This window comes from Hesperophylax consimilis, chromosome 22, assembly GCF_061612785.1.
Source record: "Hesperophylax consimilis isolate HC1 chromosome 22, BYU_Hcon_1.0, whole genome shotgun sequence".
Taxonomy (NCBI): Eukaryota; Metazoa; Arthropoda; class Insecta; order Trichoptera; family Limnephilidae; genus Hesperophylax; species Hesperophylax consimilis.
This window is the reverse complement of record NC_142857.1, coordinates 18,045,558-18,060,734: the sequence shown is the minus strand read 5'-3', so window position 1 is coordinate 18,060,734 and position 15,177 is coordinate 18,045,558. Positions and strand designations below refer to the sequence as shown.

Here is a 15,177-nt window from a genome sequence, read left to right as displayed (position 1 = left end):
GAAGCCGGTTATTTCTTGAGCTTATCAGAGGTCACAAACGGATAACCATCACCCGGCGGGAATCATTTTGGGAGGCGGGTATTAGTACCGCCACCTCGGGAACAGGGCGATTTAGTAGGTGTTCCTGGGCTCATTTCTTTGTACCAGAGTCTCATTCTCCAGGACGTCGCCATAACCTCCTTTACTGTAGAGCGAGCCGCACCAATTTGTTCATGAACTCACCCGTTGGGAGAGACACGTACTTCCTAAATGTAGTTGATCAAAAGATGGATATATTTTTCATGTCCTACAAGGCACTTACAAGGTTTTTGGCATCACAAGTGCACTGTATAAACGGTTCAATTATGACGACCTAGACCCCAATCTGTAATTTTATTAAAAAAATAATTACATGTTGAATTAAATAAATGTGGTGAGGATTGTCTAGGATTTCGCGTCTGCCCACCTACTGTGTGGCGTTCCGGATTCGGAGAGACTGGTTGAGAGAGATCTTTTTACCTCTCCAGCAAGGCTCTCTTGACGCATCGTCTTACACCGCAGTGGGATTCATATTTCACTGCACTCATACGTCCGTCACTCATGTACACACTGACTCAGATTACTAACCACCCCTCATTCCTTTTTACTTCCCAGATAGTCTTCTCCTTCCTTTCCTTAAAAAAACAGCATCCCCAAAGATGATATAGGACCTGATGAAAATCATGTTTCTCGGGGTTTCCTGTGTGGAGCTAACGTAAAAACTATCATATACTACATCGATTTGTAAAACTCCCTGTATAATCTTCCTTTGAGATACTACGTCTTTTCGAACTAATTTTCGTTGAATTAACGTTATAGATTTTTTAAATCAATTAATATTATTTATTTATTCATTTTCGAGAAATCGACAGTTTACATTTAATCAGTTTGTACATAAGTATTGTATAGCTAAAATAAAACCAATTATGGATTTCCTCCTTGTGACTTTACCTCTACTGAGACAGCATAATATGGAATAAGTAAATTAAATTTGTGAGAAAAGAATACGAATTAAAAAAAATTATATGAAACAAAAGATTACATAAAACGAAAAATTTACAAAACAATCTATTTATAGCCATGGAGAGGTTGTAGATATAAATCAAATCATAATAGAGTTATAAACAATAGAGACATAAACATTATTCACAAATCATCATAGAAATATTCTTTTATGGACCTCTTTTTGGTAAGTTCGCAACTGAAAATATCAACCATAGATAATACGCTATGTAATTATTGCATAGTCTGTTCAGGCAAGAATTCTGCTTATAGTTCGTTTTACTTTGATCAACCTTGAACAGGACACAAGAGCGTGTAAAACGCGCAGGTATATATTGAATGGAATCTTGTTTACCAACTCTGGGTATTGAATATTATAATATTAAATCCATATCTTTCGATCGAATGAAACTTTGATGCAGTTTTTTAAATGTAATTTCTCTCTAGGATATCGTACGTCTCTTAGTATGAAGGTACTTATGTATGTGCTACAAGTACCGAGGTTTAATACGAATACTATTGCCATATGAAAATCGCAGCAGAAGTCTGTAGGAAATATTGCCACATTAAAAGCATTTGTGGCGCAGTAATATTATCTCGAGGCGGCCTTCTGCAATTGTTATTTGATCAATGGCAACACGCTGCGACTGGGGACATATCTACCTACCCAGTAACCACTTCTACCAAAAATATAAAATTCTATATTCGAATCTTTTCTTAAAGATTAACCGTATAACTATCAACTTAAAGCTCAGAATTTCAATTGCACACATTAATTATCCAAGTTTGATGTAACAAAAAAGTTGATTTTTTTGTATAGGAAAGTGAAGCGTATTGAACTCTTATATTTTGCCTTTTTTAGAAGTGAACTTGAGTTTAATTCTCTCGTCTGGAACCCACATAACAATAAACGGTTCCATGATAACTTCTCAAAATGACAATTCAACACACCGTGAAAAGGTGATATAAAGTCATTAAAAGTGATAAAACAAAAACTAGGTTAAATAGTTACACATGTAACCTATTTAGCTTACTTTTTGTTTCATCACTTTATAAAACTTTTTATAGGTGTGTTGAATTGTCATTTTGATGAGTTATCCGGTCACCACAATAAACATGTGCAAGCTATTGAAAGAATACAAAATAAATTCTTACGTTTTCAAATTCTTAAGTTTTAAAATGGAAATTCCAGCTATTTTGTTGAACTACAAAAATCTTTTAAATTAAAACCGAGATTTCTTTTAAATTAGACCGGTCAGTGGTTGAGTGGGCATAGCGCTTGGGTCTCACCCGAGCGTCGCGTGTTCGATTCCTCGGCTGGCTAAGTCCTCCATCACAACACAAGCAACATTTTCGGCTTTCTGTGGTGGTAGTAGGAGATTTTCAAACATTGTTGGGTTATTCGTAACTCGGGAATGTTTGTCTTTCTTTTTAAAAAAAAAAAAAAAAAAATGAATATGCTTAAATTGTCGAACAGAAGGATTTTTCACTGTCTTATAGTATTCCCATACAAAATTATAAATTATGCGAATTAAAGTTACTGACATGAAATATTGTTAATTTGTTAAAAATCTGGTCAAATTATTCGGTTTACTACGAATGATTTGACAAATTTCATAAAAAGCTATCGGTAAAGCACGAATATGTTATAAGTAATTCGGAACACGTGTTCTTACAAATAATAATATTTTCACATCTCGTCCATTATATTTATTCGGACAAGGCCACCTGCGTGAACACGTGTTCAGATATATTCTGAATGATAAATATTTTATTAGGAAATGGTCATGTCACATTTTCAACAGTATCTTGATAAAAAAAAAACTGTACTCATTTTTCTCCTTGTATGCTTTCGGATTCCACTACGTAATACTAGAAGTCGAGATTAATTTCAGTGCAGAAATTCTGGTACTAACTACCATATGTATTCCTCATTGCCTAGAATACTTATGTAGGGAAATAATTATACCGAGTCAGTGGATATCTTTAATTTATCACTCAACAAATACAAACGATCGTTTCTGAGGCAGATCAATTATGTATAGTAAATATGTTCTGTATTAATTTAGAATTTTTCGTATTCATGTAAAAGCTCCTCAAAAGGGCGTTAACTATCCCAAAGCCAAGTGGGGGAGTAGTAGTACCCAAAATTACTATCCTACTTAAATACTGACGTATCATTTTAGTATTTTACGTATTGAGTTACCTTTAATAATTGACTGAATAATAGGGATTTCTATAGTTTAAAAGCCCATAAGACAGAAAAATGCATGGGGTCGTCGGAAGATCCACTTGGTTACAGTCGTTTTGTTTGGCATCTTGGCCTGTCAAGAGTTAATAAATGAAATAATTTTTCTTCTATGGGAAAAAAATTTCGGAATTTCAAAAAACGTTATTTATCTTTTTACTTCTATGGTCATGTAGATTCGTCTCTCGAAGTTATAGCACTTAACCCCGGACACCCTGTATAATAAGGTCGCTCTAAATGCATTCCAATACATTTCCCTTATGAAGTCGCAATATAATCCCATATCTTATATGTACATCTCTCGTCATTCCACTTCATTCCCCGAGTCTGCGTCCGCGCTTCCCATAATCCCTTCTGTTCATTTATCCGGCTCGCTCTGCGACTTTAATAATGAAAGAAGAATTATTTATTGCTGGCCATGGTGTGTGGTGGCTGGGGGTTGTGGGGTGTCGCTGGATGGCGGAAATGAGGAGGGGAAAGGGGTCGGGTCACTGCAATGTTGTCTCTGGAAAGCAACTGATTTGTTCGGTGAGCTTTGTTGCTGTTTCTAGGTTGATTGTAAATAAACTGATAATAATGTGAATATTTTTTCTGTTTGTGAAGTAACCTTTTACGATCACCGGGTCCGATAGTCAAAGATTTTGCCGTGGAGGTCGTCAATATCGAGTTCAAAATGTATTACTTTATAACTAACTAGCTAAAGTTCCCGGCTTTGTCCGGACTTTACGCAATTTTTTTGAAATCAGACGTGGATAGTTATTTTCCTCTTATTTTGATCGTCGAGTGTGTAAAATTTTGTCATAAAGATTGTGCTTTAAGGGGTGGGAAAAGAAGAAGGGGTGTTTATTCAAAATCCCATGTCGACAGTGACCTTACTCTTGTTTTGTAGGTCAAGTGTTCTAAATTTCATCAATCTCGGAAAAAAATAATATTGTAAAAATAAAGCTACCCACCAACAATCTAATTTTTATACAGGGTTTTCCATTAAGAGCTGTTATTTTGATATTCAATCGTAAAAGATCAATGGTTTCGTTGCTTGTGTGGCACGTAGCGCCGTCTTGTTGAAAGTAAATGCTGTCCAGATCAATACCATCCAATTCCCGCCATAAAAAATCATTAATCATCTCTCGATAGCGCAATCCATTCACCGTAACTGTTGCTCCAGCCTCATTTTCGTAAAAGTAAGGTCCAATGACTCTGTCGGACCATAAACCGCACCAAACAGTCACACGTTGAGGATAGAGAGGCTTTTCAACAATAACTCTTGGGTTTTCCGAGCCCCAGATACGACAATTTTGCTTGTTGACGAAGCCACCGAGGTGGAAATGGGCCTCATCACTCAAGATGATTTGCATTTGATTCACTCAAGTGAATTTTAATAATTTCAATGCATTGTTGAAGCGTGTATCGTTATCATGTTTATGCATATGAATATAGATGATAATATTATTCAATCCTGTAAGTTGATGATACATTCAACCAACTAGTATCTTGTTTTTCTTTGATTTTCTCGTTAATAAAATAGCTGATGATTTTATTGATTTTACTGAAAAGCTTTTATTATTCCGGGTACCCAAATATAATTGCATCCGAAAATACCGACATACGCAGAAATAAAATATTCTTCCTACGAGAAAAAGTTTTTTTCTCCGTATGTTTTCTTACCTACAATCTTCTCAGAGTAAAGTAGCAAAGCTTTTACTAAAATATTGTATAAAAAATATTACCGAAACACACATAAATCGGACCAACCACTCAAACACATGTCACGTGTCATATAGTATTCTAAGGAAGAAAAAAATATATCCTAGACCCGAACCATTAATTATTTAGTTCCACTAGCGGTCGCTAGGAGGAGCTGGATCCGAGCCTTCGTTTTACCAAATATTATGGAGGATTCATGCGAGAATCAGGGATGCAAAACTTCAGTTCATTTATACAAACAGTTTCAAAATATATATATTTTTTACATTAACCCCATACAGGATGTCTCAAGGAAAAAAATATCCCTCAGGGCCAATGTCATCATCTTTTGGGATGCTGTATGGAGTGTCTTTTGTAAGGAAACGAAGGAGAGGAAGTTCTAGGAAGATAAAAGGTATGAAGGTTGGGTAGGAATCTAGGGATCAGTGTGTCCAGGAGTGACGGACATATGAACATATCCCTCCCGCTGCGGCGTAAGGCAATGGGTCGAGAGACCAGTTGGAGAGATCAAAGGGTCTCCCCAAACCAGCCATTTATTGGATAACCACATTTCTCTGCCATAAGTCACCCAGATTACAATACATTATGTTTTGAATTTTAGCTGGTTATTAGTATATCAGTTAACTTTAATTTTTTTTAAATTTAGCTGGTATTTATTAAATCAGTTAACTATAAATTTTTATTTATTTGTGTTCTTACATCTTCTATTATTTTTTTATTTATCATTTACAATATTGTATTTTTTGTAAATCTCTCAGGCCACGGGTACAGAACCCTTAGTTTTTTTTTTAAATATTTTTTATTATTATTATAATTTTAAGTGAAAATCTGTTATTGGATTTTATCTTTATTATTTAGTTTATTCTTATATATGTAAATAATCTGTTGATTTTCCCAAATAAATAAAAAAAAAGAGTGGTTCGCTATCTTTGGTGATTTACCAGGGGTGGCCGGGTTTATCGGGTAAGGTGTGTTCAAGATGCGTCCCCCTACTCTCCAATTTGTAGAAAGTGTTTTATTTATTTATTTTGTGCATTTTTACGTTTATGATAAGGTTATTTTTGTGGCAACCCTGTTTAAACCAAACTGAAATCCTCGACGATATTTCACTCAATGCCGAGTGTCCATCTTTTATGTTTTCTCAGTGGGAGGCAATTTTTCTTTTCGACCTCGGCTACAACCGTGGCCCTGGATATTCCTCCTCACCACCTAGATGCGACAGGGGTGGAGCTTGGATAGAATTTTTTTACTTCGCAATCAAATTTCAAAGGAATACATATAAATCAGCACCACGTTGGGCGCCAATTAACATAAAAAATAATGTAACCTTATATTAACGTACTTTTTTACTTCGCAGAACTGTAACATTCGCATCCAGATCACTTTGTTATAGTGTCACCTAGGAAATTTTATTTTTCTTTGCTTTTTACCGGTTCAACCGAGTTTTAGTTATTTTTTGTAGTAAAACATCTTTTGGCACGCCTATGGGGAGTAAAACCGATTCTTGAGTGGCAAAACGGGACGACGCTTCATTCGGCCAGCCTCGTAATTCGTCGGCTCTTTTCGCCCGGCCGCCAAAACTCTGTGCGGTGTATTTGCTTCGTTTTCACTAAAATTGGCCATAAAATGTTGATGATGTTTTTCATATGTAATACATTAGTTTGTGTATATTTTAACAATAATAAAATACTTGTTTTATTATCAAAGGCATGAATACTTGTTTACTTTCGTTTTCACTTCCTTTGATGAAAATCAATTTCGATGTTTCACATTTGCCAGGCGTCCCGTAAGGGCTATATTATTACATTGAACTTGAGTTGAAAAATATGCAAAACAAAATGGCGTATTTTTAGTTTAATATTTTCATTCATTATAACATTGAGCACTAGTATTCGGAAACTTTTTCACGACAGTAAATACGAATGTCATCTAAAATCATGTGCCCCACTTCAATCCTTCTCATATAATTCCCCACACCAGCCCTTTTCTAAATCTATCTTATCCCTCCCCCTCCCCATTGCCCTCCCACCTACACCCCCATGTTGAGTATTCTTTCTCCACACCAGATTTATTATCACCGCGCCGGATGAGTGTGGTTCTTTCGATTTGGGAATACACCCATTAAGTAATTTTGCCTTTTTTTGTATTATTATTTAGTTTGATACATTTGCTAAAAATATCAGAAAATTACAGTTCCATCAAAAGATTTTCCCCGAAATATGCAGGGTGTGAAGCCCCCGCATACCCAATTTCTACCGATTTATAACAATTTTTTCATTAACTCTTATTTTTTTTTTATGCCGAAACGTTAATTATATGAAATTTCCTCGGTAGAAAAAAATCTCAAAGTAAGCTCCGAAAATTGTTAAAAACTCGTTTTGTTCTGTTATTTAATATGTTATAGGCATGAAAAAATTCACAGTGTATCTTTAAATGCAACTAAAACATTTGACGAGATATTTTTGCAAACGATTAAATATTTTCACCATTTTCGTTTTTTAATATTTGCGCGCTCCCTCTAACATTCGTATTTATATAATCACCATTTCAAACCATCTTTGCACGCTTTCTACGGAGCCTTGAGGAAGCTACTAGCCAAAAATGTGTAGTTAATAGGCATTAAAATCGCTTGACAAACGGAGTCTAGAAACGTTTGATTTCAAGCACAAAACTGGTTTTTATTTATTTTGTAAATAAGTTTATAAGAAAGCAAAAAAAGTTAATCAAGAGAAACTTTTAGAGATAATCTTAGCTATAATACTGTTTTTTTTTTTAAATTGTTTCTTTAAAGCGTTCATACATTTCTATTGGAAAAATATATTTTTTATTAGTTTACATTTATATTTTTTATTGAGTAATTCATTTTTTATTTATAGTCTACTCAAGCGAAACGATAGAAAAACCTTCAATTTATCTAAAGCATATTTTTTGGTATTCATAATATACACCAATTCGTTATAAAGATTAATCAAAACAGTGATTTGGCATTAAGCTTCGCCTTAAGAGACGTACCTGACTTACTATAACCAGTTATTTGTAAGGTTGTTCGAAGTAAAACAAGCAAATGACATTTTGGTCTCCGGTGATTTTTTTCAACGACAAAACTTTCCTTCTGGAATATATAATTTTGATTATTCCACCATTCACATCAATTGTGATGTTCTACTAACTATTTGTGATTCTTGACATGCTGTATGTAATATAATCTCCAATTCAAGAAACTGATTTGATCTTTTTTTGTTTCAGGTAAATACATAATACAATTTTCTTTACGGTGACGGTGAGAGGAGACCGAAAAAATGTAAGTAACTTTTGACTACGGGAACTTTGTGAGATATTTAACTGACGAAAAGCTTAACCTAATCATCTTTATAAGTTTAAAACTGCTTGTATGTTTTTTTCGCGGTCACGTAAGGACTAAAAACATGATTTTATGTTCTTATAAAATTCGAAAAATTTAATCTAAAATAACTCGTGTATTCGTGTTTGTCAGAACCAGTGTCTTATTTAAATGAATATAAACAAAAGCTCAAGTTTACGCCTAAAGCTCTTTTTGTTGGCAAATTTAAAGAAAAACTGTGGCTCTTTATTGTTTTTGTTTAAATTAAAATCAAATTTATTAGTATAATTATTAAGTTCAGCAAATATTTTTTTGGTTTTTGTTATTGTTACAGCTAAAAACCTTTCCTTGAAAGACGAAACAGCTGTAACAATAACAAAAATCCAAAATATATTTGCAGAACTTAATAATTATATTATTAAATTTGATTTTAGTTAATTTTTTAAAAGAAACTTTAGCGTTACGTTTGAGCAAAGTTTTATTTGACTTCAATTTAAAAATATATTATTATTACAATTTTTTGAATTGATTTTTGTTACTGACTACAATCTAATAATAACACAATACAAAGCATATAATATGGCTGAAAAGCAGTAGCAATAAATTAGTAGGGACCATGTAAAATGCATGACAATTTTATTAAAATCCGTTTTCCTCAAGGTATTGCTTTGCAATCATAAGACAAATTATTTGTTTGCACCCGTAGGTTCGGAATATGAATATAAATAAATAGTTTTGTTCGTTTAAAAACTTAATTCTTTCGATAAATGCTTACAAAATTCAATATTGTACGAATGATTCAATCCAATATTGTATTTTAATGCCTTTCTTGAAAGAATTAAGTTTTTTTACGGGCAAAACTTTTTATTCATATTGCGTATGTACGGGCGCAAACAAAATTTTGTCTTAATACTGTAATACAATACCTTGTAAAAAGCGTATATTAATAGAATAAATTAATTAACGCCATCTATGAACACGTAGAATATAACGAGCGTCGCATGTAACCTTAATTGTAACTGGCGGTTTGTGCGATCGGCGCTTGACGCATTTTTCATTATCATGGTGATAAAGTTTTATTTCGGCATCGTTGTTATTTGTTAGTATGTTGTAACATGTCTGGGAATTTTATTTTTCAAATTTTATATCTATTTTTCGGAATGACTTTATTGAGTAAAACCTCAAATTGTAATATTTAAATATTGAAGACAATATTAGTGATTTCTAAACAAAAATCTGAAACAGAAAAATCAGAAAAGGAAACGGTCACATCTGGGACTCGAACCCAGGACCCTTGTCTTTCCGTGACAGTGCTCTACCAACTGAGCTAATGGGACCCTATTCCCCTCGGTCATTTTTAACTGTATCATACTTCGAATAAGAACTACTAACATTGTCTTCATTTTTTCACCGCACATTTTTATTGGCAACTATCTTTATGTATGATCGCAAGATTCAACCCGAACTAAATGCAATCCAGACATAAAGAATCTTGCGAATCTTGTGAATCTTGCGATCATACATAAAGATAGTTGCCAATAAAAATGTGCGGTGAAAAAATGAAGACAATGTTAGTAGTTCTTATTCGAAGTATGATACAGTTAAAAATGACCGAGGGGAATAGGGTCCCATTAGCTTCAAATTCAATTCATTCAATATTCAACCCGAACTAAATGCAATCCAGACATAAAGAATCTTGCGAATCTTGTGAATCTTGCGATCATACATAAAGATAGTTGCCAATAAAAATGTGCGGTGAAAAAATGAAGACAATGTTAGTAGTTCTTATTCGAAGTATGATACAGTTAAAAATGACCGAGGGGAATAGGGTCCCATTAGCTCAGTTGGTAGAGCACTGTCACGGAAAGACAAGGGTCCTGGGTTCGAGTCCCAGATGTGACCGTTTCCTTTTCTGATTTTTCTGTTTCAGATTTTCGTTTAGAAATCACTAATATTGTCTTCAATATTTAAATTTTATATCAATTTTTGTTAGTTAAATTAATTAAATATTATTATATGCAAAAATGGTGTTTTTCTCTTCTTTTGCGTGTATTGTACTCAAAACTAATGAACGAATTGATAAAAACACATAAAACGTTAATTGGACTATCTTTTTACATATAAATTTATTTGATCTTCAATGTGTATACGCCAACTACAGTCAAATAAATGTTTAACAGACAATATCTTAGAACTCACTTTTTCACATAACATCACACGAATGGAAAAATAACTCTTCCATGGCAACTCAGGAAACTGGAAATTCAACACACTGTTGAAAAGTGATATACTCGTAAGTCATTAAAAGTGACGAAAAAAGGCCTATAAACCTAACCTTACGTGACATATTTATCCTTGTTTTGTTTCAACACTTCATAACTTTATATCGCTTTTTAAAGTGGTTTATGTGGTGAATATATGATGCGAATGGTAGCAGAAGTCGGGAACGCCTGAGGAAGATATGGCACGATCGAGTGAATCAGATACTCGAGTCGGGCCATGTCAAGAGTCAGAATAATAGAAGAGTATGTATGAGACGATGTATGAATGTGAATGAGGCAAGAAGTGTGTGCCAAGACTGAGTTGTTTGGCTGTCCGTCCTCTCTGCCTTCCCTTGCGGGGAAACGGCGTGATGGTTAGTTAGTTAGTTGAATTAGCACAAAATCAAATACATTTATCGTCATCTACTTACACGACCAAATTTGGAATTAACTCCTTACAATACATTGCACATAAACAATATAACGCATTACCTAGTAATTTAAAACTTCCAGCAATGAACAAAAAAACATTGGCAAAAGCTCTTAAAAGCTATTTCCTCAGCAGTTTCATTAATGACTAACACAATCTTTCTCTGGAACTACATAATAACATCTGCTTTTATTTATTTTAATGTATTTTATGTATTTGTCTTGTCTTTAATCTAATGTTGTCTTTCCCGAAATGAGTTTTATAAACTCACTGGGAATAATAAATTATTACTTTGTTATCATTTTGTAATGTATTATCTTGTAATAAAAAAAGAATTGTTATTTTGATTTGTTATCAGGTCACCAAAAATTCATTGCTTTGAGTTGAAAGTCTTGACAATCTGGACAAAGGATAATAGTAGTGTAGATTAAGGATCAGCAATAATTATTTTTATTGTTATAGTTTTGTCCATCACGTTGTGGTGTGTTTATATAGCAATTTTAAGATAAATAATTGAGGTGTGCAGAAGAACAAAAATACTCCCAGAAGGTGCATATTGTTTAATTTGAAAAGGCTTAAACGGTAGGCTTCTCGAAGTACTTAGAGTTCATTAACTTTGATAGCTTTAAGAATCTTTCAGAAGTAATTTAAAAATAAAAATAAATCGTTGTTTTAAAATTTTGTAGAATACATACTAAATGTTTTCCGAACATTCTCTCGTAAAAACTCCGCTTTTTAATTTCCCTTTGCAAAGTCAATAACTCAGTTCATGAACGCGAATCCGCGTGTCAAAGTGAACTCGTTTAAAAAATCGTATTTGATATTTGTGATAATTCCCACCCCTCGGCAGGGGTGAGATCTATTGAATGGAACGCGCCCGAATTTTCCGCGAATAAATCATATTTACCCCGTGAGTCTATCGATGACAACTGTTGCATCCCCTACGCTTACGAGTATTAGAACATATTTATATGTGTTGAGGTGGCTCGATTCAAGGGATGCATTTATGGAGTGCAGTATTTTTCAGATGTGTTCACTGCTCGTATTGAATGCATGGAATATGTGAGCCGTTTAAAATAAGTGATGACCTGACTCATGTTTTTGAAGCTGGGAAAAGATATGTCGGAATTATTATTAAAATCATTTACTTGACGACATCCGTAGCACAGTGGCACGTGGCAAAGTGTGACACATGTATATGTAACGGAATATAATGTATAAGTCGGGAACCAATTCTAGGAATGTTGAACATGATTTGATAGAGTAGAAATGGGCAGTTTATTAAAGCATTAACAATTTTGAAAAGAAAATTTAAATCAATATTCTTAGTCTTTTCTGTTCAAGGGTGCGTACATTGTAGAAATTTAGTCTATCGGTGTAATGAGGAAGTGATCGAGCTCGCTATCACAATACGCTAGGTGGTACATAAAATGTTTTTGAACCCGCTCTATTCGCTGAATATGAACAATTCGCGTTACAATAGATTAAAACTCAATACAATTTATTTTTTTTAATCTTTTTTACGAAACACAGGAGTTTACGTTTATGTAAGTTTTAGGAAAATACCAGAAATAATGATGTTGATAGTTTACGTGGCTGAAAGCAACAAAATATATTTTTAATGTCAGACTAAAATCTATGAAAACCCCTTTCAAACCTTAATGTAAGTATTTCTTGAACGTTGCATGTAGGATTTCAATGATCAAAAGTTATTATTTCGATCAATCATCAGCCTAAATCCATCATTTTCTTTCCTCTCCTGTAATTTCTACCAGCCCCTATGAAAGTGGTCCTGACAAGTCGATGGATTTTCCCTGCGTACAGACATTTTTTTTACTCACAGACTATTTATTCATATTGACCTTTGCATATGTTTATAATGTATAGATAAAAATTCTCGGTCTTCTAATATGAACCTCGGATATAAATAACCCCAGCAGTCTCTGATTTTTCGCGTAATCACCACAGATAAATAAATAGAAAAATACCTCCTTTAAGTACACATTCAATACCCGCTGGCATATTTTTCTCACTGACAGGGTAGGGAGTGCCTCTATACATCCCACATACGTCCAACATAAATCCTGTATATTTGCGTGTTTTATTTACCTACGGGTAAAAGAAAAAAAGCACGATAGGCCACTGAATCAACACTTTCATTTCCTGTATAGAAGGAGATTAAACGCCGACGTAGAGATTGCGTGGGAAATAAACCAACCCCGTACCGCCCCGTATTGCCATTTATCGTGTACGCCAATGGAATGTCGTACAAAAATAATATCAGGATGGGTATTTATTTAAATGCAAAAAAATATTTTTTGCACAAAAATACAGAGTACAAAGGGTGTAGCTTATAGGTTACATTCTATTTCTTCCAGCTAACCCAACAAATACACATTATATTACATAACCCAACAATTACATGTTAAAAAATATATGTAATTAAAAAATAAAATACAGAGGTATTTAATTTATGCAAGGTATTCATTAGAGAGGTGTAGTGACATTTGTTTAAAAGAAATTTTTTTAGTGATGATTTAAATTTAAGTATGTCGGTTATTTGTTCGATGTTACGTGGAAGGTTGTTATATACTTTAATGGCCATGTAGTGTGGTCCTTTTTGAAATAAAGTTTTGTTTGCTTTAGGGGTAAATAAGTTTTCTGTGAACCCTTTAAACTAATATAATAATATATAAACAAATGGTTAATCTTTACTGTATTATTATTATTATTTTATTAATTAAGTTTTTTTCTGGTCCTATAAACTAGCTTATAAAGTATTCATTAATATAAAGGTTTTTTCTGGTCCTATAAACTAGCTTATAAATTATTCATTAATATAAGAGATTTTTTCTGGTCTTGTAAACTAGCTGTGAACTTAATATTTTATGAGCGTTATGAATTTTATGTGTAGCATCTCATATACGTTTAAAACATCTTAATACAATAGTTGTATGCATAGACATTCAAATTAATAGACTGGCCCTAACATGAAGTCTGGGTATCATTTCGACGAGCTAAAGGCATACCACTAATATTCATATGCATTAATATGAGAGTTTTTTTTCTGGTCCTATAAACTAGCTTATAAATTATTCATTAATATGAGAGTTTTTTCTGATCCTGTAAATTAGCTGTGAACAGAATATTTTATGAGCGTTATGAATTTTATGTGTAGCATCTCATATACTCTTAAAACATCTTAATACAATAGTTGTATGCATAGACATTCAAATTAATAGACTTGCCCTAACATGAAATCTGGGTATCATTTCGACGAGCTAAAGACATACCACATGACCATATTTTTGGCACCAGGAGATTTGAATAAACTATGACATACATTCATATCACCGAAAAGCGCATATTGAAATAACCTGACCATTCGTAGAAATGTAAAGTTCGCCAAAGTTAGACAAAGGTTTTCAGCGCTATCCATTGTCGGACCTTTCTGCGCAGGATCTGAATGTTCGTTCTTAAACGAATCGCCTGGCGTAGCGACGCTAAAATTGAGTGAGGTGGGTAAATTATAGCACTTTTGTAAAAGTGTCTAACTAAATAGTGTAACAAAATATTTAATTTTGGAAACAAGCCCGAACTTTAGTTTACCCGATTTGGGATAAATTACCATATTTTGTAATTGTGATACAAGGGTGATAAACAGGTGCTCCTCTGTGTCACCCTGGTGAACGATCGCAGTTCAAAATCGAAACCTCATTAAAAAAATGTTGTGTATCACATTGAGCTTAGATTAATTACTACTTGTATTATATTTTTCAATAAATAAATCGATATTACATTGATAAATTTAACCTTCAAAAGTCAAAAGTCCAATGTATTGAATGTAAAAACGCTAGGTCTAGGTTACAAATATATTTGTAATCATACAAAGATAGCAGCCAAAAAGTATGGAAATTAGTTGAGGATAATATTGTAATTCTTAGATTGAGATATGATATCGACAAAAATTACCGAAAATAATCAGATCTCAATGACTGAGCGGTTAAACGCGTTTTCCCGGTAAAACAGGGGTCCAGAGTTCGAATCCCAGTTGCGACCGTTACCTTTTTTATTTTATACTAGCTGACCCCGCTACGCATTGTTGTGGCTCAGTCTGTCTGTGCAGATAGATAAGAAATAGCGCGTGTTGCTTTTACGTCCAAAAGATGGCGCT

At 33.5% G+C, this 15,177-nt stretch overlaps 1 protein-coding gene across 1 annotated transcript in view; it reads left to right on the top strand.

Moving 5' to 3' along the window:
- Nucleotides 1-15,177, top strand: part of mbo (Nuclear pore complex protein Nup88) — a 298,324-nt gene that overhangs the window by 59,509 nt on the left and 223,638 nt on the right. The gene's annotated exons all lie outside the window — the stretch shown is intronic.